This window comes from Aquarana catesbeiana, linkage group LG10 (genome assembly GCF_042186555.1).
Source record: "Aquarana catesbeiana isolate 2022-GZ linkage group LG10, ASM4218655v1, whole genome shotgun sequence".
NCBI classification, from domain to species: domain Eukaryota; kingdom Metazoa; phylum Chordata; class Amphibia; order Anura; family Ranidae; genus Aquarana; species Aquarana catesbeiana.
The window spans coordinates 53,773,214-53,795,400 of NC_133333.1; the positions used below are offsets into that span (position 1 = coordinate 53,773,214).

Below are 22,187 nucleotides of genomic sequence, written 5' to 3' on the forward strand. Positions count from 1 at the left end.
TAGAACAATGCCTTGGTTTAAATGAAAATCAGAAACCACCTTCGGTAAAAAACTAGGATGAGGGCGTAGTACCACTCTATCCTTGTGTATAATCAAATAAGGCTCCTTACAGGAAAGAGCTGCTAATTCTGATACTCTTCTAGCAGAAGAGATGGCCACCAGAAAAATTAACTTCCTTGTCAACAAGACCAAAGGAATCTGACTTATTGGTTCAAAAGGCTGTTTCTGTAACACAGCCAGGACCAAGTTCAAGTCCCAGGGGTTTAGGGGCGCTTTAACCGGAGGATTAAGACGCATCACCCCCTGCATAAAGTTTCGGACCAAAGAATGCGAAGCAAGTGGCCGCTGAAATAATACTGATAAAGCAGAGACCTGGCCCTTGATGGTACTCAAGGCCAGCTTCATCTCTAATCCTAATTGTAGAAAATCAAGAATTCTACCTATGACATATTTCCTGGGATGCCAACCTCTGGATTCACACCAGGTTATATAAGCTTTCCAGACTCTATGATAAATTATCCTGGAAGCTGGCTTCCTTGCATTAATCAAGGTAGATATGACAGGACCTGAGAGCCCACGACTCTTCAGAACGTGGGTCTCAATAGCCAAACCGTCAAATTTAGCGTTTGTAAGGCAGGGTGGAACACTGGACCTTGAGATAACAGGTCTGGGCGTACTGGTAGGGTCCACGGGGGACCTACTGTCATCCTTACTATTTCTGCATAGAAACACAAAAAAAGTACTCTTGCGCACTGGTGTGTTAGCTAAAGAAATTCAAGAGGGGCTATGGGCTTCGGCTTTGCTGCTCTCGAAGGATGGGATTATCCTAATAGTGAAAAACAAAGAAAGAAACAAGAGAGCGCACCAGCCTAGCGCATTATCCTTGGCAAATTTTAATAAATTAAAAACAAGGTAAAAGGCTACTCACAAAAGTCGCAGGTAAATTAGCATATCAAACGCACAAAGGCAATAGTTCCAGTGGTAGGCAGCTGTCCAGGTCCCAGGAGGGAGGCACACGGACCGCCGCTGGCCTTAGGCTCTGAGGAAGAAGGTCAAACCTTCGAAACGCGTAAGCCAGCGGCGGTCCGTGTGCCTCCCTCCTGGGACCTGGACAGCTGCCTACCACTGGAACTATTGCCTTTGTGCGTTTGATATGCTAATTTACCTGCGACTTTTGTGAGTAGCCTTTTACCTTGTTTTTAATTTATTAAAATTTGCCAAGGATAATGCGCTAGGCTGGTGCGCTCTCTTGTTTCTTTCTTTGTTTTTTACTATTTCTGCATACCAGGTCCTTCTGGGCCAAGCGGGGGCCACCAGAAGTACCAACTTCCTTTCCTGCCTGATCCTGCGAAGGAGTCGTGGTAGTAGCAGAATAGGCGGGAATGCGTAAATCAGTGAGAACCGATGCCACGGAATCACCAACGCATCCGTCCCGCATGCAAGAGGATCTTTTGTCCTTGCCACAAATCTGTCTATCTTTTTGTTGAATCGGGATGCAAAAGAGATCTACATCTGGAACCCCCCCATCTTTGGCATCTGGCCCAAAAGACGTCGGGATGCAGAGACCATTCCCCCGGAAGTAACTGCTGGCGACTTAGATAGTCCGCCTGCCAATTCTCTATTCCCGGGATGAAAACTGCCGATATGCATGGCACATGCATCTCTGCCCAGACTAAGATCTGGTTCACCTCCTTTTGAGCAGCTCAGCTCCGGGTGCCTCCCTGATGATGGACATAAGCCACTGCTGTGGCATTGTCGGACTGGATCCTGCCCGGACAACCCTGTAGCCTGATAGTCCAGGCCTTTAGAGCTAGATGTATCGCCCGGATCTCCAGAATGTTGATGGGTAAGGTCCTCTCTGTCTTGGACCATACCCCTTGGACCGCAGCCTGTTCCAGAACTGCTCCCCAACCTGACAGACTGGCATCTGTTGTTACCACCGTCCAGGTAACCGGTAGAAAGGATTTCCCCTTCTGCAGGTTTTCGGGTATGAGCCACCAATTGAGGCTCTGACGCACCGCATGCAACAGGTGCATCGGAAAGTCTAATGCCTGAACCTTCTTGTTCCAAGTCGACAGAATACTGTGTTGCAGCATTCTTGAGTGAAACTGAGCATAGGGAACTGCTTCGAATGAAGACACCATCTTCCCTAGTAGCCTCATACAAAGGCGGACTGAGGGACCCTTCTTGCTCCTTACTGTCAGAATCAGCTATCTTTGCCTGGGGTAGAAATATTTTCTCCTGGCTTGTATCTATAATCAGACCTAAATACTCCAGTCTTCTTACTGGTTTTAGGAAAGACTTTTCCAAGTTGAGGATCCAACCCAGGTGTTCTAGATACCTGACTGTGGTCCTCAAGTTTCCATTCAAAGAGGCTACCGACCGGTCTATCAAGAGCAGGTCGTCTAGGTATGCTATGACAGCTATACCCTGAGTCCTTAATCTGGCCAGAGGAGGAGCTAAGATCTTTGTGAACACTCGAGGTGCAGTGGCTATCCCGAAAGGCAGAGCCACAAATTGGAAATGGCGCCCTCCTACCTCGAAGCGCAGAAACTTCTGATGAGCAGGAAAAATGGGCACATGCAGATATGCATCTCTGAGGTCTATTGATGCCAGAAATTCTCCTCCCTGCAGGGTGGGAACTACCGTTCGAATTGATTCCATGCGGAAGGATTGAATCCTTAGGAATCGGTTCAGATCCCTTAAGTCCAGAATGGGCCTGACATCCCCATTTGGCTTTTGGACCGTAAAAAGGTTGGAATAGAAGCCCAATCCCTGGTCCTTTGCGGGAACTATCATAATGACCTCCTGCGACAAAAGTCGCTCTAACGCTAGAAGGAGCGACTGCTTCGTCTCTGGGAACACTTGATCTGAGGAACCGAGGAGAGGGGAATTCCTGAAACTCCAGCTTGTACCCTAAGGTTATCGTGGAGATTACCCATCTGTCCTGGAAGTCCTCCTGCCAGAGCTCTGAGAACTGTCGCAGTCTTCCCCTCACTCGAGTGAGCGGGGGCGCCCCCTCATGCAGAGGTCTTAGTGTTTTGCCTAGTAGGCTTCTTTCCCCAGGACTTCTTTTGTCCCTGGGGTTGACTCTTGTCTCTGGACCCCGATGGAGGTGGCCGTCGAGACTGCCTGGAGGCTGAAGCCTCCGGCGCTGGGGAAAGAGTCCGTTTGAAAGAGGGACGCTTACTCTTCTTCTTGACAGGTAAGAGAGTGCTTTTCCCACAAGAGATTCTCTTGATATAGTTATCCAAGTCCTCTCCAAACAACCTTGCACCACGAAATGGAAACCCAGCCAGTAGCTTCTTAAATGGTGCTTCGGCTGACCAATTTTTCAACCATAGGATTCTACGTATATGCACCAACCCCAGTGAAAGACGGGAGGTTTGCACGATAGAATCTCTAATGGCGTCAACCACAAAGCATAAGGCCGCTGGAAGGTTAGCAAACCCCTGGGCCTGCTGTTCAGGTAATACTTTGATGACCTGCTTAACATGGTCTCTTAAGTATTGACAGACTCCAATCGCTGCTACTGCAGGTTGGGCCACTGATCCTGCTAAGGAGAAAACATCCTTCAATAGGGATTCCATCCTTTTATCTACAGGATCCCTGAGCATCTGAGCATTGTCTACAGGACAAGTCAGGCTATTATTTACGGAGGAAATGGCGGCATCAATAACCGGTATTCCCCACATTTTAATAAACTTTTCTTCCATCGGATAGAGTGTTGAAAACTTTCTCGGCGGAAAAAAACGTTTGTCTGGGTGATCCCACTCAGAATAAATGAGCTTTTCAAGTAAAGTATGAACAGGAAAAGCATGTGCTGCTTGGAAAGGTTTCAGTGACCCCAAAGCAGAAGAGGATTCTTTAGCAGTTTCAGGTATGGGCAACTTAAATGTGGATCGGACCAATCCAGTGAGGATCTGCACTAAGACTTTCTCCTCTTGGGGAGTCGCAGAGGGTCCCTCTCCACCTGAATCCTCCGAAGAGGAATCATCCATCCCATCCCGATCCTCTGAAAGGGATTCATCTCCTTTATCCCAGAGCTCCTCTGTCTGAGGGTCTTGGGGAACAGAGGAAAGCCTAGTGCGTTTTCTTCCACTGAGTGAAGACGTAATCACGGCCATAAATCTTTCCTCTAGATCATTAATGGTTGAGGAAAAAACCTCTTGTGTAATATATACAGGGGCTGAAGTGCCAGAAGCAGGTGTAGCCCCTGACCCCGATGGCTCTCCCTGGCTAGCCGTCCCTGGCCCATCTTTAGGGGGGGAGGATGCTGCCAACAGGGGGCCCTCAGAACCTGAACGAGATCCCCTAGTGTCTCTGGTTCCTGGGGTGCTTGAACCTCTTCTACCCATAGTGCAAAGCAACAAGGTGTGAGGTATACAAATGAACACTGCCCGCTGAGCGATGTAGTCTGGCTAAAATCCTTGCTACCCAATGCTCAGTCTGGTGTTACTTCAGTAAATGCTGCCTAGGAGAATGCCTGTGTCCCACCTTACATGCGACCATCAGCTCTGTGTCTCTCAGAAGGCTGTGTGCACCTGTACAGAGTGCCTCTAATAGCCTGCAGCTGGCCTGAGTGGGAGTCTAAGCACCTGTCCTGCCCCCCCCCCCCCACCGCCCCCCCTCGAGTTTTGAAAAAAACGAGTGCTTCCCGCGCTGGCCCACTTCTCCTGTCATGTTTCTGGAGAAAGGCTGGGGGAGGGGGGGGGGGGGAAGAGGCTGGTAGCAAGATCTGCCTGAACGGCTAGATTCAGAGATAGTGGCCATTAGGCCACAGAGCCCGGGTGGTATAACCACTTTCTAGACCCCTGCGGCCCCTCTCTAGCCTGGGGGGGAACATTCAAACATGAGAAATCCCCCCTTCCACCTTACCTTTTTTGCAGCCGGCCTGAGATGCTGGGACATGAACAGCAATGAACAAACACTGAGACAGACATGTCAGCATGTGCAGGTTTGTGCTCTTGGCAGCCCCCGGTGGTCACAATAGGCATAGCATGCATTTACCTTAAAGGAGAAAAGCCACTAGAACTCAAAAATTCTGTGGAATCTCCTCTTACCTTATCTGGCTGCAGGGTGCTGTTTACACAGACCCAATCTTCACCTCTCACGGTGGGCTCCGTTTGAAAAAACCGTCAGAGACTGGGGCCCCCTACGAATAGGGGGATCCAACAGTTCTGGGACCATAAAGCACCTCGCCAGAAATTAGGAAGTGTAAAGCCATTTTCTGATCTGCGGGGTCCAGCTCTCTAAAAAGAGAAGCGTTACGGGTAAAACCTCGTTTCTTCGGACACGAGGCCCGGGTACCATTCAATTCGGCCATGAAAAGACACTTTGAATGGATCCGGTTCGCCTGGCTTGCCCCAGTATAGGATCTTAGGATATTCCCTTTGGAGCTCAGCACAGGACATCTTTACACGTCCATCACCTAAGACACTGGCGTAAAAACTGAGGTATCCCTGCAAGGGGGAGGGATTATATAGGGGGTTGAACTTCCTGATAGGGTGTGCCAGTGTCCAATCACCAGTGATACCTATATAACCCATCAGTAATTACTGTGGCTCTGTGTCCCGTGATGTTCGAGAAAGAAAAATGGGCACTTTTCTCCTGCCAGTAACATGAATAGGTTGGCAGTAAAAAAATATGGCTGAGACGCTCGACTCGGAATTGTGCATGTTCAGTTTTGGTCTGGAGCCGTCCGAGATCATCCAAGTGCCGTCTCTCTGGGCATGTCGTGTAATGTCATAGTGTAAGGGACCTGAAGTGGCCAGAGCCTCGTGTGCGAATCTGCAGGATGGGAGCAAGGCAAACAGGAGCGGGACTGTCAGTGCTGTTTGGACTAAAGCGGACTGAACGGAGCACTTGGCCTGGAGAGAGACTGTCACTGTGACTCAGGAGGGGACGTGTCATGTTGGTGAGGTGACATCTGTGCTGCTGCACACTGCTAGCATTGTCACTGTGAGAGCCAATTTCATGTATGTATGTATGCCCATTGTATTTGCTTGCCCTCATAAATCCTGTACCTGATCTGCTTACTTACTATGTCGATAAGAAATATGTTTGTCTTAATATCTACCTTAAATCAGATTGCTAATTGCATATTGTCCTTGTTTGTAGCCCAAATATTGAAATTTGCACTTAAAATTTTATAACTTTTGAAAATGGCAGTAAAAGCTTGGCTGCAACAAAAAGATTCTGACCAGAGGTAGCGAACAAAGAAGGTATGCCACATCCCATACTATAGAAAAATGAACAATTAGTTCCCCTGGGGTGGGATTTTAAAGGCATTACCAAAAAAGATTCATAGTTGATAAAAAAGAAATTTTATTACAAAATACAAAAACATGGTACAGAAATACACCAAGTGACATATTAGATCAGACATAAATGATACATAAAAACAGTTGCATCAAGGAAAACATGTATGGGACAGAGAATACCACATAAGGCAACAAAACCAGACAAAAAGCATGAGATGAGGTAGGTCTCACTAAACCGACACGTTTCGGAAAGTCCTTCGTCAAGGTTTGACAAGTGACTATCAGACTGACACTAAAGAGGAAACTTTAGTAGCCAAGAGCATAGCATGAGTGCATCATCCTCCTCCGATCACGGATCCTCTTTAGTGTCAGTCTGATAGCCAGCATGGTGTTCTGTGAGCCCTCCTCCCCTCCCCTACGTTATACCTTGTAGGTGTCCTTTCTGGCTCTAGTTCCCAGGTCCGAAGATCCTCTTGGACCCCAGCCCACGCACAGGCGCTGCGCCCAGACTTGGGCGTGGCGTTTTTTCAGCACTTAGGGGGACGGTACCTTTTACATGAACCTCTTATAGTAGTCCACCTACCTACAACTGGATTTTCGAGATATGCACACGGCCTGGGATACCACAGCAGAGCTGACTGCCTGTTTTGAATGTTTTTATAACACTTGCATTGGATGTTAATTCTCACTTGTCAAACCTTGACGAAGGACTTTCCGAAACGCGTCGGTTTAGTGAGACCTACCTCATCTCATGCTTTTTGTCTGGTTTTGTTGCCTTATGTGGTATTCTCTGTCCCATACATGTTTTCCTTGATGCAACTGTTTTTATGTATCATTTATGTCTGATCTAATATGTCACTTGGTGTATTTCTGTACCATGTTTTTGTATTTTGTAATAAAATTTCTTTTTTATCAACTATGAATCTTTTTTGGTAATGCCTTTAAAATCCCACCCCAGGGGAACTAATTGTTCATTTTTGTAAAAGCTTGGCTGTGTCAGTAAATTTTGCGTGTGGTGTCAGTAAATTTCAATCTGGTAGGTTGGTAACACTGGCAAGGGTGTTTCTTTTGAAGCCAGAGGCTCTGATAGGCTTCAAAAAAGGGTGGGCTCGGGGTGCAGAGTGCGCCCTGATCCCACCCAATTGTGTGACCATAGCAAATTAATTTTCGGTATTTTCACACTACAGTGCCTCCCCGCCAATCAGGAGGCAGGTCGGAGAGACCAGTTTCCCGAATGGCCAAAGCACCAGCCGATCCTATCGGATGCCTAGCGGGGCTTTTGCAAGCGGAAGAAGCATGAGGAGCGGACACCTCTGCCGCCGTTGCTGCCCTCACTGTGGGGTGGAGGAGAGTAGAGACACAGTGACAGAAGGATAAGTGCCGGACCTGGGGGGGGGGGATGCTGCCAGAGCTGGGGTTTTTCTTTGTTTGCTGTCAGTGGGGGGGGAGGATAGTCAGTGGTGCTGCAAGCCCACGTGGGGGGGTGCTGTATTGCTGGGTTACTTACCCTATCTGTAATGCTGGGCTATATACACTGTACAAAATATTTTACAGTGCACACATACAAGAATGACACTTCCTGCAGGGCTAGTTAAAAACACCTGAACATATTCAAAAAATACGGGGGTTTGGTCACACTATATGGTCATATAGTGCTAAGCCCACTTACTGCGACAAAGTACCCCGAATTAGTGGCTCCTACACTAGTAATAGAATGGAAGATCCTTTGTCTCAACCATGGAAGCTGAACTCCTCTATGTGGGAGAACTGAAGGATCTTCCATTCTATTACTAGTGTAGGACCCACTAATTCGGGGTACTTTGTCGCAGTAAGTGGGCTTAGCACTATATGACCATATTGTGTGACCAAACCCCCGTATTTTTTGAATATGTTCAGGTGTTTTTAACTAGCCCTGCAGGAAATGTCATTCTTGTAGGTGTGCGCTGTAAAATATTTTGTACTGTTTGTAGGTCTTATAGCAGCACCATCTTGAATTTAAACGCCCCCCAAATATGTTCTTGTATAGGGCTATATACACACACTGTCTGTTATGCTGGGCTATATACACTGTCTGTATTGCTGGCCTACTTATCCTATCTGTATTGTTAGGGTATATAGCCCAGCATTACAGATAGTGTATATACCCTGATCTGTGAGGCTGAGTTGTATACTCCTGACACTATGGGTGGAAGCAAGTGGAAAGCAGGGGACAGAATGGGTGGATTCTATAAGGGATGGGGCATATAAGAAGTGGGAGGGGTCAAAAGGAAGGGTGGGGCTGTCATCCCCCCATCCTAAAACTTCACCAGCCGCCACTGGGTATAGGAGACGGTCAGAGACTGCAGACACGATACAGGAGATGGTCAGGGACTGCGGACATGATACAGGAGATGGTCAGAGACTGCGGACATGATACAGGAGATGGTCAGAGACTGCGGACATGATACAGGAGATGGTCAGAGACTGCGGACATGATACAGGAGATGGTCAGAGACTGCGGACATGATACAGGAGATGGTCAGAGACTGCGGACATGATACAGGAGATGGTCAGAGACTGCGGACATGATACAGGAGATGGTCAGAGACTGCGGACATGATACAGGAGATGGTCAGAGACTGCGGACATGATACAGGAGATGGTCAGAGACTGCGGACATGATACAGGAGATGGTCAGAGACTGCGGACATGATACAGGAGATGGTCAGAGACTGCGGACATGATACAGGAGATGGTCAGAGACTGCGGACATGATACAGGAGATGGTCAGAGACTGCGGACATGATACAGGAGATGGTCAGAGACTGCGGACATGATACAGGAGATGGTCAGAGACTGAACATGCTATAGGAGGTGTTGGAGACTGGGGATATGCATCAAGAGACAGTCATGGACTTGAGACATTACATTAGACTGCTCAAAATCACTGCTATAACAGGGCAATAGTGTCTGCAGGGGCCCCAATGGTTGCACAAAAAGTGCAGAAGGGCCGCAGGTTGAGCATCAGGGACACAACGGTACATGTAGAAAGGTTTTTTTATTACACAGGTTAAACAGTTACAATTTCTGGACATGTTTACAGGGGTCTGCCCCATCTTGTTCCAAGCGGTATAAGCTGTTAAGGTTTTGAAAACTTTGAATGTAGATTCTGTAAATATAAATGTACATGCAAACAGGAATATTTCATTGTTACATACATAGACTTTGCTCCTTGCTTTGCATTGCTACTACTTTGATGCTCTTTCTCATGAAAGTTTATGGGCTTTTCCACATGGGGAGCTGGGGGCAGTAGAAACAGGCTGTAATGGTAAAATTAGTTGCCCATCTGTATACATGCCATGACTGAGATTTGCTTTGCAGTCATGGCACATTTAACTTGGTCTACAGAGTTTAACAGATAGCACTGCCTTTTGAGCTTGCATGTTGAGATCAATGGGATCGCATAACTTGCATCTGCAGTGCAGTCCTGCAATGTAAAATTACTGGCAAAGTAAAAAAGATAGAAGTCAGGAGGTGGGAATAGACATCTGAAAAGTGATCCACTGCAGATTTCTTTTCAGGGAGTAGTAAGCTTACCACCCGGCTGAAATAACCCTTGGCCAACTCATAGAAAACAATGCTCTGCCTTTGTGGCTGGTATCTTGTTACAAGAGTCGATAAAGAGAACCAGAGAACCTGTAAGCAAAGAAGCAAATATTCGAGGAACTGACATACTTGTCTGCCATGATTTATGTCCTCAGTGGATATATAAAGAGATATAGTGTGTGTGTGTGTGTGTGTGTGTGTGTGTGTGTGTGTATATATAAATAAGCCATTTTCACTGGGCAGTTTTGTGCCTGCTGAAACTTTTAAGCACTGAAGAAGAGGCTTTTAAGATACTGAAACATGTTGGAATTTTCAGCAGACTGTTGAGCAACTAAAGCTGGCCATATATGAAGTGAACTTTCTTTCCTGCAACCACAGACAGTGTTGACAGGGGAATCCCTCCCGCAGAGCCATCGTGTTCTCTTGGTTGGGGAAGCTGTCCCTGCTAGGACAACAGTGATTTTTGCAATAATCGCGTGTAAAATCAGGCAGGCTGGTTGTACCCAAGTTGATTGATCAATCAGCTTGGGTACATTCAGCCTGTTAATACATGGTTCAAATTTCACCTGTCCATTTACATCAGTTTCTCCACAGAGAACAACGGGTGGTCCGATTGGGCCCCTCTGAAAAACGGACAGGCAGACCCAATTGGTGTGCTTGTGTGAAAGGGGCCTAAGGCGTTGTTCACACAGGGCATACACAGTGTACCTTTACAGGGATGCACAGGTGTTCTGTGCATCTCTGTGCAGGCAGTACCATTGATGTCATTTGGGATGTAGTACCTGCACGAACAGAGCCGTTGCTCCCAATTTTACATCCATGTAGGTCCGCATTGGATGTCCCTGAGCTCACACTGCATTTGGGGTCATGTACCCACAACCACATGGATGTCAGATTGGGAACAGCAGCTATGCCTGTGCAGCCGTTGCATCCCAATTGACATAAATGGGACTGCCTGTATGGGGATGCACAGAACACCTGTGCATCCTTGTGCGTGTAAACATGGCCCTTCACGGGCGTACACTTTAGTATGCCACATGTGAACGATGCTTTAGTACTAACTTAGCAGGTATTTTGTAAGTTACGTTGTGTTTATGTGCATTATTCTTGATTTTAGTGTATTTTTAGTGAAAAAAGCAATATGATAAACATTTGCACAGTTGTGGGGCCTAAAAAATCAGTAGCACTTTTTTATTTTACAGGTCATGTGCTTTTAGAAAATGTCTAGTTCGAGGGGTCCATTTAACAAAAAGGTGCAATTTAAAAATGTACAAATATTTGTCATTTATTAACTCAATACAGTTTTAACTTTTATATTTACTAGGAATTTTGTACATTTTGCCATGTATGAATCCACTATTAATGATTTTAGTGTATTTTTAGCGAAAATATTGCTTTGGTAAACATTTGCGCAAATATCGGGGGGCCTTAAAAATCAATAGCACCTTCTTATTCTACTGGTCCTATGCTTTCAGAAAATATATGTTTGGGGGAGGGCTTTCACAAATTCTGAATACTGTAAGGAAAAAATGAAAACCTTCATATTTGAGAAATTGGTATATTTACATTTTTTGCGTACGTTCGATTTGAACGGTTTTGCAAAAAGGCGCAATGTAAAAATTACAAATATTTGTTATGTATTAACGTCATACAGGTTAAGTTTTTATATTTAGCTGGAATTTAGCAGGAATTTTGTAAAATTAGTTGCGTTTATCTGCCAATAATGGTTTTAGTGTATTTTTAGCAAAAATATTGATTTGATAAACATTTGCGCAAATACTGCGGGGCCTAAAAAAAAAAAAAATCAGTAGCACCTTATTTTTATTCCAGAGGTCATATACTTTCAGAAAATATATGGTTTGGGGGGTCTTTTACAAACGTTGAAAGCTGTAAGTGAAAAATTAAAACCTCCGGATTTTTTTGAGAAATTTTTGGGTACATTCGATTTTCACCATTTTGCAAAAAGGCACAATTTAAAATTTACAAATATTTGTCATTTAACTCCATACAGGTTACGCTTTTATATTTAGTAGGGATTTAGCAGGAGTTTTGTAAAATTAGCTGTGTTTTTATGTGCTAATAATGGTTTTAGTGTATTTTTTGTGAATATATGGTTTTGATAAACATTTGCGAAAATACCGCGGGGTCTAAAAAAAAAAATCAGTAGCACTTTTTTTATTCTAGAGGTCATATGCTTTCAGAAAATATATGGTTTTGGGGGTCTTTCACAAGTTCTGAAAGCTGTAAGGGAAAAATTAAAACCTTCAGATTTGAGAAATTTGGATATTTACATTTTTGCGTACGTTCGATTTTCACCATTTTGCAAAAAGGCGCAATGTAAAAATATTTTTTTTTGTTATTTATTAACTCAATACACGTTTAGCTTTTATATTTAGTAGGGATTTTGTAAAATTTGTAACCATGTATTAACAGGCTGAATGTACCCAAGCTGATTGATCAATCAACTTGGGTACAACCAGCCTGCCTGATTTTACACGCGATTATTGCAAAAATCACTGTTGTCCTAGCAGGGACAGCTTCCCCAACCAAGAGAACACAATGGCTCTGCGGGAGGGATTCCCCTGTCAACACTGTCTGTGGTTGCAGGAAAGAAAGTTCACTTCATATATGGCCAGCTTTAGTTGCTCAACAGTCTGCTGAAAATTCCAACATGTTTCAGTATCTTAAAAGCCTCTTCTTCAGTGCTAAGGTGAAAAACATTCTGTAGTGCAGCATTGCCCCCATTTACTTACCTGAACCCGATCTTTCCAGTGACGAGAACGAGCCTAGCAGCTCCAGCCACGGTCTCGGGTCCTCATTGGATAGATTGATAGCAACAGCAGCCATTGGCTCCCGCTGGTGTCAATCAAATCCAGTGACACGGGAGCCGGGGCCAAGTCCTGCTGTCTGTGTCAATGGACGCAGCAGCAGGACTCGGAAGCATGGGTGCCCCCTTGGAATGTGGGTCTCTGAGGGGGCACTCGATGTGGGGAGGAGCCAGGAGCGTTGCGCGGGGACCCCAGAAGAGGAGGATCGGGGCCGCTCTGTGCAAAACCCTTGCACAGAGGAGGTAACTATACCATGTTTGCCATTAAAAAAAAAAAAAAAAAAAAAAAAAAAACCACGAACCTTTAAAACCCCTTTAAGTATAATCTCTCGTTTGGCATAGTCAGAAGTTTTTAGATATGTACAAATCCAACACTTTTACACTAAAACTATTCATACGCAATCCCCTAGCTGCCTCCCTGCTGTCCTACTTCTAGCCCCCCCACTGCCCCCTCCTGTCCCACTTCCCCCCTCCTATCCCCCTGCACCCCTCCTGCCACACTTCCTGTCAGCGCCCCCACCTCCGTGGCAGCCAGGTGAACTGCACCCGCCTAGGATTGGCCCTGACCACACCCCCTGTAATGGGCGGCGCCATTATTGGCGTGATATATCTTTCAGCACATGATGGAAAAGGAGGACCTGGGATGGGCCTTTGTGGGATAGCCAGTGGGAGGGCCCTGTAAAATGTTGGGGGGGGGCAGGCCTAAAGCTGTGGGCCCCAAAATTTCTGTGGCCTACCAAGCCATTTCATGGGGCCCTCGCATTCCCCTCATCTCCGCCCCCACCTTATGTCAGCAGCAGAGAGGGGGATAGAACTCCTTCAGATCCTGCTCTTCCCTGTGTAGCTGCGGAGAGGCTCATCTCTGCTGCCCCTGTCTCAGCAGGCGACAGCAGATAAGACGACAGACCTTCTCCTACAGATCCTCGGCCTCTCTGTACAGCCTCAGAACTCCTTCCTTTCCATCTCCCCTGGTTTTAGTATTCAGCAGACTCTGGTAGCTGACTCTAGCCCTTCTCCAGAATCTGCTTTTTCTGCTTCCCAGCTCCACCCCAGCAGCAGCACAAGGTAAGGGGGTGTACTTTAATGTGAGGGTGGGGGGGCTCTTGACATCTGTTGTAAGGGGGGGGGGGGGGGGTTCTCTGAACATCTGCTTATAAATATTATGAGAATGATACAATTCTATGCCAGTTGAAGAGAAGGGTCGCACACTGCTGGCATCAAGAGTAGATACATTTATAGAAGCCTCCCAGACAACCGTCTCTTTGAGGGCAACCATAATGCTGATTTGGCCCACGATTACATTTAGTGTGACACCCCTGCTTTAGAGGCTACAAAGATCTAGGCACTCATCTATATACAGTATATGCGTTGGACCTGCCCAATAGTTAAATGCATATTGGTCTAGTATCTTTGATATACTATCCACCCTCTGATGTGTTGCTATCGCTCCAGACTAGGGGTGCACCAAATGGATTTTTTGGTGCCGATACCGAAAATGAAAAATACACTAGGCCAAAAGCCAAAACCAATACCGAAACTGACCAATACCAAAAATGACTGTTTTTAAAAAATATTTTTATACAGGAGATGGTCAGAGACTGGGGACTTGGTACAGGAGACTGCGTTCCTTTGGACGTTAGTAGATTGACCCTCTCACCTGACCAAGCGATACCCCCCCAGGACAACCCACCCCCCTCCATTAGTACAGACCGCCCAGGACAAACCACCCCCCTCCATTAGTACAGAACCCCCTGGACAAAATCAACCCCCCTCCATTAGTACAGACCCCCCCGGACAAACCAACCCTCTCCATTAGTACAGACCCCCCTCCCGGGTCAAACCAACCCCCCTCCATTAGTACAGACCCCCCCCGGACAAACCAATCCCCCTCCATTAGTACAGACCCCCCCTTAGGACAACCCCCCTTGGCCCCCTCCATTAGTACAGACCCCCCCAGGACAACCCCCCCCCATTACGGTACATAAAAACAGATCGCAGCAGGCAGGAGTTAAGACAGAGGAGGAGGAGGACACATGTCACTGCAGGCATGGACCGCCCCCTCAGCGACGTCACTGCGCAGCTAGTCTCTCCACACAGACAGCCGCTCCGATCTCCGGCTGCTTCACTCCTCCGATAGGAGGAGGGAGGGGGGGGACGGGCTTAGAAAACACAGCGGCGACCGGCGGGGAGAGCCACCTCTCGACACGGACAAGGAGAGGAGGAGGGGGGATGGAGGGAGCACTCTGGCGCTTCAGCGCCCCCAACTCCGTGGCACCCAGGTGAACTGCACCCACCTAGGATCGGCCCCGACGACACCCCGTATTGGGCGGCACCAGGGGTGGGGCCCAGGCCCTGCGATATTTTCGGCGCCATTATCGGCGCGATTTCTCTTTCAGCAAATTGCCAAAAAGGCCATTTCGGCCGATATGTTTCGGCGGCCGAAATTTCGGTGCGTCCCTACCCCAGGCCCTACAATAGTGGATCTCGGTAAAAGTTTTTTGACACTACTAAAGCACAATTAAACTTTTTTCAAATCACAGTAGCTAAACAAACTATAGCCTGTAAGTTAACCAGAATTTGCCTTACCAATTATAGAATTACTTAAAGCGGTATTAAACCCAAAACCAAAAAAGTGTAATATATTGCAGCTTAACAATCATTAGATCAGGCCAGTAACACACCTCCTGTATTAGAGTACCCCCACTCTGGATGAAGGAGGTAGGGTTGCCACCTCATCCCTTTAAACCCGAATATCTAATGACACAGGTTCCATGGCTGATTAAGCTGGTAATTAAACTCACTTGGTGTCTTGTCTGCATTAAATTGGCCTCAGAACCTGTGTAATTAATATGTGTTCGAGTTTAAAGGGATGAGGTGGGAACCCTAGAAGGAGCACAGGGGGCACATTTGGATAGCAGTCATGGGGAGTGGGCTGTTTTTTCTTTTTGGATAAAGGTTTTACATAAATGCAATAAATAACAGATGATCATTGTAAACACCCTTGCTAGTGTTTAATGCAGGGTTAGGTAACCTGGGACTGTCAGGTGAGTACTTAACGAGGCCGAGAGCGATTCGCCCTTGCCACTACGCGCACCCCGTCCCCTGGAGATGAAACAGGGAATGGGTGGCACTAAGGAGCATGGGCCACCAGCAGGTATGGGTCCCTTGTGGGAAACTGTAGAGCCGGGTCTGGGGATGCAGGAGTTCAGGAACCGGTGGAAGTCCCGTTACTGGGTGGAGCAGACAAACTGTAAGCAGAGGGTCAAACACAGGCAATAAGCAAGACAAGTCCGTAGAACAGGCCAGGGGGTCAAACACCGGTATCAAGCAGAGGAAGTCCGTTAATCAGGCCTGGGGTCAATCCAGGAGAGAGGCAGCGTGGTGAGAGCAGTCCGGGTCACAACAGGAGATCAGGTGAGCATAAACAGGAAGCAACAGGAGCTGAAGACAAACCAGCAACCAGTCTGGGTGCTGGAGCTGATTTAAATAGCCCCGCCAGAGTGTCACGGTGGGCGTGCATGAGTCACCACGCGCATCCGCGTGCTATCGCGTACGCCACTCCATCGGGCCGCGCGCACGCATGTGCCGAAGCGCCAATCCAGCACGCACGCGCCCAGGGACAGGATGAATGTGACTGGAGAGGACTCTTCTGACAGTGCCCCCCCCCCCCCCCCCCCAGGGGCTGACTCTGGACGCCCAGACTAGACATCAATTCAGGATGTTCCCGATGAAAAGCTTGGATTAAACGTGGGGCATGGAGATTCCTAGCAGACTCCCAGGAAAGGTCTTCAGGAGGGTACCCCTTCCACTGAATTAGATATTGGAGCTGTCTGCCCCTCTGCAACTCAAAACAGACTCCACTTCGAATTCGTTCTCCCCATCTACTTCAACAGGTGGAGGAGGAAGTTCCTTTCTCCCAGGGAAAGGGCTTGCCACCACAGGCTTAAGCAGGGATGCATGGAAAACTGGGTGTATTCTATAAGGTAGTGCCAGCTCAAATGCCACGGGGTTGACCATCCTCCTAATTTTAAAAGGCCGGATGAACTTTGGCCCCAGTTTCCGTGAGGGCAGAGGTAATCTGAGATTTGTGGTTGCCAACCAAACTTCCTCACTCACTTTGAAGATTGGATTTTCCTTCCTTCCTCAGTCATACTGTTTCTTGTAATTGACCTGAGCTTTCCGTAGAGTGTCTTGGATCCTTTGGAAGTTAGATTGAATAGAGCCTATCCGATCTTGTACGGCAGGAACAGACATTTCAGGGAGGATGGAATCCAAAGTTTGCCCAGAAGGGTGTTTGGTTTGTTGCGGAGTGAACGGAGTTGTTATAGGCGAACTCAGCATATGGTAGGAGAGTCGCCCAATCATCCTGTGAACCAGAACAAAAACATTGGAGGTACTGCTCCAAGGTTTGATTTGTCCTCTCCGTCTGGCCGTTGCTCTGAGGATGGTACGCAGAGGAGAGGCACATTTTAATTTCCAGGGTCTTGCAGAGCTCCTTCTAAAACTTGGAAGTAAATTGAACACCCCTGTCAGAGACGATGCTCTTGGGCACACCATGGAGTCTGATTATTTCATTGAGGAAGATATTAACCGTATCAGAAGCAGAGGGGTGCCCACCATGGTTAGGAAATGCGCCATCTTGGAGAGGCGATCAGCTACGACCAAGATGGTGGTAACCCTGCCGAAGCAGGTAAGTCCACAATAAAGTCCATTGACACTTCCGCCCATGGTCGTTCGGGATGGGCAAGGGTTTGAGTAGACCCCAAGATTTGGTGTTTAGACCCTTATTGCGTTGGCAAGGTAAACAAGAAGAGACATAGTCTTTACAATCCCGTCTCCACCCCGGCCACCAAAAAGAATGGGAGATCAGTTCAATAGTCTTCCATGTTCCGAAGTGGCCTGCGAATCTGTGATCATCGAAGGTTTTGAGGGCTAGAGGCCTTACATCCTGTGGAACAAAAATTTTCTCTTTGGCCCAGAGCAGCTCATCATGTTTTTTAAAAGCATGTGTTTCAGGAGCGGAAAGGCGGCTAGACGAGGATTTGATGGAAGTCATTAGATCAGATTGGGTGACTCCAAGGCAGTTTTGCGGAGGGAGGATGGCACTAGGCACAGTGATCTGAGGAGTCTCAGGGAACATCCGAGAGAGCGCATCTGCTTTTCCGTTCTTAGAGCCTGGTCTGTAGGATATATGGAAGTTAAATCCAGAGAAGAAGAAGGCCCAGCAGGCTTGTCTGGGCCTCAGCCGTTTTGCTGTTCTGAGATACTCTAGATTCTTATGATCGATGAAGATCATAACAGGATGAGACGCCCCTTCCAAACAGATACCTCCACTCTAAGGCGAACTTGATGGCCAGCAGCTCCCTGTCACCTACATCGTAATTGAGCTCTGGTGGACTCAGTTTCCAGGATGCGAAAGCTACAGGGTGAAGAATGCCTTGGGCCCATGTCTCTGGGAGAGAATGGCTCCTGTAGCAGTTTCTGAAGCATCCACTTCTAACACAAATGGTAAAGCCGGATTAGGATGTCGTAGGATTGGTGCAGAAACAAACAAGGTTTTGAGCTTGGTAAAGGCTTCCTGTGCTTGCTGTGACCACTGGAAACAGTCGTGTTGACGGGTAAGTTGAGTGATAGGTGCCACAATGGATGAAAAGCCACTAATAAACCTTCTATAGAAGTTAGCAAACCCGATGAACCCCTGTTCCCCTTTTTTTCTGATGGAGCCGGCCATTCTTGAATTGCCTTGACCTTTTGTGGGTCCATTGCAACCCCATTGGTGGAGATGATGAATCCCAGAAACTCCACCACAGTCTTCTCAAATTCGCATTTCTCGGCCTTGAGGTATAATTTATGATTACTGAGTATGGTAAGGACTTTAACGTGGACTCGGTGAAGCTCAATGGTGGCAGAGAAGATGAGGATATCGTCTAGGTAAACGACTAAGAAATCGTCAAGGTATTCTCGGAAGATGTCATTAACTAGATGTTGGAAAGTGGCCGGGGAGTTGCATAACCCAAAAGGCATCACCAGGTACTCATAATGGCCAAACCTGGACCTAAAGGCGGTCTTCCACTCATCCCTGGGCCGAATCCTGATGAGATTGTAAGCACCCCCAAGATCCAATTTAGAGAAGATCTGGGCTGACCGAAATCGTTGGAACAATTCAGGAATGAGTGGTAGTGGGTAACGGTTCTTTACCGTTATGTTATTTAGTTGCCTGTAATCCACACACGGCCTTAAGGACCCATCTTTTTTCTCTACGAAAAAGATACCAGTTCCGGCTGGCAAAGAGGAAGGATGGATGAAGCGTTTTTCTAAGTTTTCATCAATATAATCCTTCAGGACCTTCAGCTCGGTTTCTGACAGTGGAAAAATGCGGCCAAACGGGATTTCTGAGCAAGGAAGGAGGTCAATGGGGCAATCGTAGGGCCGGTGAGGCGGTAGGCAGTCCGCCTGTTTGTCAAATACATCCCGGAACTCAAGATATTCTGAAGGGATGTGTTGGAGATTGTCAGGCACGGGTGAAATGGCTGAGCAAATACCAGGAGCTGGCGTGAAGCAGTGCTGGGAGCAGTATTGAGAGGAGAAGGATACTTCCTTGGTCTTCCAGTTAATTTGAGGTTCATCCGCCTGGAGCCAGGGCAGGCCTAAGATTACAGGAAAGATAGGTGAATGGATAAGGTCAAATCGTAGAAACTCTTGATGGCCTGAGTCGGTGGAGGTAAGGATGGGCTTGGTTTCTCGGTCCAGAACGGGGAAGAGACCCATCAGCCAAATGTACCAGGAGACTTTGAGCTTTAGCCTGAAGAGGGACCTGTAGATTTTGGGCCAGCGAGATGTCTAGGAAGCAGCTACAAAGCAGTGCGTTGTGGATCGTCAAAGTTGAGCCATGCTCTCAAAGAAAGTATCAATAGAATTCAAGACAGGGCTTCTTTGTTCCATCAGACTGTGAGCCCAAGCTTGTGGCTCCTCAGCTAGAAGGGAGATAACAAACCCCACTTTTACTGCGTCAGAAGAAAAAGTTGGGCTGGAGGGCCAGATAGAGCGAGCAGGCATTCTTGAAGGCTTTGTATTTTTTACGATCCCCTGAGAAGCGCTCAGGTGTAGGGACCCTGGGCTCAGGGAGCACCATAACTACCGTTGAGCTTGCAGTGGGCTGAGGGGCGGAGGCACCACTAGTAGGTGCGGAAGCTGCGGTTGCAGGTAAAGGCAGACTGGATAGTTGCTGAAGGCGGCTGTCAATTTGGGTATAGCCCTCTTGTAGTTTCTGGACTGCATCAGTGAGGGCTGAGACCTGCTGGCACAGGATCTCTAAAGGGGAACGCGCTCTGTCGGCCTCAGACATCTGGCTGGTTTGTACTGTCAGGTGACTACTTACCGGGGCCACCAGCAGGTATGGGTCCCTTGTGGGAAACTGCAGAGCCGGGTCTGGGGATGCAGGAGTCCAGGAACCGGTGGAAGTCCCGTTGCTGGGTGGAGCAGACAAACTGTAAGCAAGCAGAGGGTCAAACACAGGCAATAAGCAAGACAAGTCCATAGAACAGGCCAGGGGGTCAAACACTAGTTTCAAGCAGAGGAAGTCCGTTAATCAGGCCGGGGGTCAATCCAGGAGAGAGGCAGCGTGGTGAGAGCAGTCTGGGTCACAACAGGAGATTAGGTGAGCATAAACAGGAAACAGGAGCTGAAGACAAACCAGCAACCAGTCTGGGTGCTGGAGCCGATTTAAATAGCCCCGCCAGAGTGTCACGGTGGGCGTGCATGAGTCACCGCGCGCACCCGTTTGCTATTGCGCACGCGCCGCTCCATCGGGCCGCACGCACGCATGTGCCGAAGCGCCAATTCAGCGCGCACACGCCCAGGGACAGGATGAATTTGACTGGAGAGGACCCTTCTCTGACAGGGACCTTCCAGCTGTTGCAGAACTACAAGTCCCATCATGCCTCTCGGAGTAATGGTAACTGCCAGCCTTGCATGGGAAATGTAGTTCAACAGCTGGAGGGCCCCGGCTTGCCTACCCCTGGTTTAATGGTTTGTCTCATCCCTGTAACTAACATTCTGCTGGAGAGCTTGTTCTTTTGAAAAACAACCGATTTACTGTCAGAATCTCCAGATGAAAAAAAGAAGAATAAAAAAAAAAAAGGACCAAAAACAAAAGTAATACAGCCATCACATCTAAGAACTGGTAAGCTTTTGGGTTTGCTTTTGGGTTTACCACCACTTTAAGCTCTGATGCATGACAGGCAACCATACAAGACAGGTTTCCTAAATACACTAGGATATGGCGGCCATGGATTTAACTTTACTTTGCTCTGTTCAATCAACCACATACATTGTATTTATTTTTTATTTAGAAACATCGGCAGGTTGAGTTGAGTGGAATCTTAATATAGCGCGGTCTTACCCTGAAGGGGCCCGACGCACAGGTTACAGTATAAAATGTATGCAACAATAATAGTACCAAATACCTCTCACCAAGCTTTGGCTGAGCCATGATATCACCACTTGACAACCAATGCCAGCCTCAACAATAAATGATCATTGTGGTGTATCCCCGGCAACCCCTCCCCTCCCTTACCTTTTCCAGTTTATTGCCTAACCATTCACTGATTTCCCCCCCCCCCCATTTGTACTCCCTTATCCTAAATTTTGCAGGTACATGTGAGTGTTTCCAAGCTGTGAAACTAACAATCTCTACAGACAAAACACATGGAAAATAATATGCAACCAACTTACTTAATGTACCATTATTGTTGCATACATTTTATAGTGTAACCTGACGATTTTTCTAAATAAAAACAAACATAAAAATGTATATGGTTCATTGAACAGAGCAAAGTAAAATTAAATGCAATGAATGTACATTTTGACAGTTCTCTCTTCGTCAGAGACCATGAGACAAAGCAGGAGGTTGGGCCTTTAAATGAGGTGGTTGACTAGTGTAGATGAATGTAATCAAATTTTATTGTTAGACTACAAAGTATATAAATACGTGACAATGGTGGAGTTCATGTGAGAGAATCAATGAGTAAATGTTAACACATCTGTGCATGTGTACAACAATGGTACCATCGTATTCACAGTTATATACATAGTCAGCACATAGCAACAATAAATTAATAACAAATATTTAAAACAATAGCAAGGTTGATTCACAACAGTTGGCAGCCTTGAGTGGTACAAAAGATTAAAAAGTATAACATGTCCAGATATATATCCTAGTAGGGCACATGACTATCCTTAAAGCCCGAAGCGTTTCAGTGTGAAAACAATTCTTCAGGGGCGGATATATTGTAAAGTATCTGTAAAAACATATGACGTAAAAGTTAGTCCTCATGTTGAGGTAGATACAAGGACAAACCATGGTTGTTGGCCCTAAGTACTTACATGCCAACAGATAGCAACAGCATGCACCATGAGCAGAACACGGGCCACAGGAGTGGTCCATCCCGGGAGCTGAGGTGGTCATGTACCCCATGTCCATAGGGGCGCACAAGTAGGCCCCCCAGAGAAAC

General features: G+C 47.1%; 1 protein-coding gene across 2 annotated transcripts in view; it reads right to left on the reverse strand.

Annotated features, from left to right (window-relative positions):
* The window catches only part of LOC141110693 (DNA-directed RNA polymerases I, II, and III subunit RPABC5-like), a 61,474-nt gene that overhangs the window by 17,145 nt on the left and 22,142 nt on the right, over positions 1–22,187 (reverse strand). Inside the window, exon 1 of one of the 2 annotated variants that reach the window (XM_073602195.1) lies at positions 4,879–5,100. The exons of the other annotated variant lie outside the window; for it this stretch is intronic. The gene's annotated coding sequence lies outside the window, so the exon portion shown is untranslated. Of the gene's footprint in view, positions 1–4,878; positions 5,101–22,187 lie in introns of those variants that run through there. 2 annotated transcript variants of the gene reach the window in all.